The sequence below is a fragment of the Hypomesus transpacificus genome, chromosome 2 (genome assembly GCF_021917145.1).
Source record: "Hypomesus transpacificus isolate Combined female chromosome 2, fHypTra1, whole genome shotgun sequence".
Classification (NCBI taxonomy): Eukaryota; Metazoa; Chordata; class Actinopteri; order Osmeriformes; family Osmeridae; genus Hypomesus; species Hypomesus transpacificus.
This window is the reverse complement of record NC_061061.1, coordinates 16,021,460-16,023,384: the sequence shown is the minus strand read 5'-3', so window position 1 is coordinate 16,023,384 and position 1,925 is coordinate 16,021,460.

Below are 1,925 nucleotides of genomic sequence, written 5' to 3'. Positions count from 1 at the left end.
GCTGTTTTGAAAACTCATCATTAGTAGGCTATATATTGTTTCTGTGCCTACACATTATATAAAATAAATCGTCATAAAGCACTGCAATTCCGGGTTAATTCTGACTATATAAATTAATGTGATTGGGTGAGTATGCACGTGGAAAAATATAAAATGTAAACAAAGGATTAACTGAACCATTTTATCTGTCTACATGGTAACCCACAACATATCACTTTAAACCATAATTTGACATAGAAGACAATGCAGCTCCCTCCTTGAGGAATAGGCCTATAATCTACTTTAGTTTCAAAATATATCTATACAAAATGTAACAACACAGTGTGAAAATGTATAAATAGGTGCCATTTGGTAATTCCATGCCAATTACATCATGATAGCAACTGTAACTATGTGATTGAGAGAAACACCCAGTAGTTCAATTGTGTGTAATGATCACCTAGCAGCCCCTGCTAATGCACATTTCAGCCTACGCCAGTGTAGTTCTCAGAGAGTCGCCCCCTGCACTCCAGGCAATTATGTTTGGATTCACACGGTGAAAAGGGTTAATTGCTGCCGCCCACTCGCCTGATTGGAGCTGCTTCACGCTTGTCGGGCCACATCGCATCAAAGGAGCGCCCGTCCAGCGGGAGTCACTCAGTGTCATTACCACACGTGCACACTCACGCGCGTAGACTCAAATACACACCCTGCACAGTCACACACATGCTTCACTTCGTACGGACCTGTCGCAAACACATTCCGACCTACACGTTCCGACCTACACGTTCACGCGCAAAGCCGTGCATGGAACTTTCAGAGACACACGCTCTCACAGAAGTGTATTCTGTACACAAACACAGTCATATTTACTCCCACCCTAACATGGATTGGGTCCATAGACGACCAGTCTGATTATCAGATGACAACGCATGTTTTTCACCAACGAATTTCTTTTGACATGTAAATGAATGACTACATTTAGGCAAGTATGCTTCATGTTCCTCTTGGATAAGCACAATATAAATTACGTCACAAGGGGGCAGTGTCGGTTTGTACAGAGAAGAGAACCGCCATGCGTCTCACCTCAGCAACGAAGGCTCTGGTTACTGTATTCCATTGTACTCCACCATGATTAATACACTTGAATGTGACTGTGCTCGTCTCTATGGCTTGGGATACGACCGTCACTGACGTATTCCCATTCTTCACGTGTCCTTCTGGGCGCCTCTGTATCCTTTACAGCCGTCAACTGTCATTTGAAGACGGTTTCTTTGAAAACAGATACACAAAGCTTATCTTTGAAAGGATGGACCTGTCTCCACTCATGTCATCGGAGAGGCGGGGGGGGCGGGGGGGGCGGGCAGTGTGTATGCATGATCTGCTGTGTATACACGGCTGCTGTTGTGTACTTTTGTCACACTGAACCCTTGGTGAAGGTGTTTCATGTCAACAACACGCAGCAACATGGGTCAGGCACCGTCTCGTCTGTGTAGCAAACATGTGGTTCTAGTTCCCACGTTCTGCAGCTCGCAGAACCAACCCACCATACTGGTAGTCTATGAAAGTCCATCAGCCATTATACGAGCTAGTTTGACAAGCAGATAACACTGGGGGTTTGGCCCTATGCTATAGGCCTTTGCCCCCATGCAGTTCCCAAGCGCCGAAGACTTCTTTTCATTGTTTAAACAAAAAATAATGAATAAACGTAGATGTATAAAGCATATCCTTTTTTAAAGGGGGGTTGGGACTTGGAACAGTGACGGACACCTGCAATATTCTCCACCTGCTTCTTTCTTGCTGTTGGTTATTACATCTATTGCTTTGGGTGATTGATTTGTATTCCAGTTCCAGGCTGTGGGAGTCAGCCTCCCAGTTGCTGGCTCTGGATCCCCAGGCAGAGATTGGTGCATTACTGTACATTACGAAATACTCTGCCTGCTGCT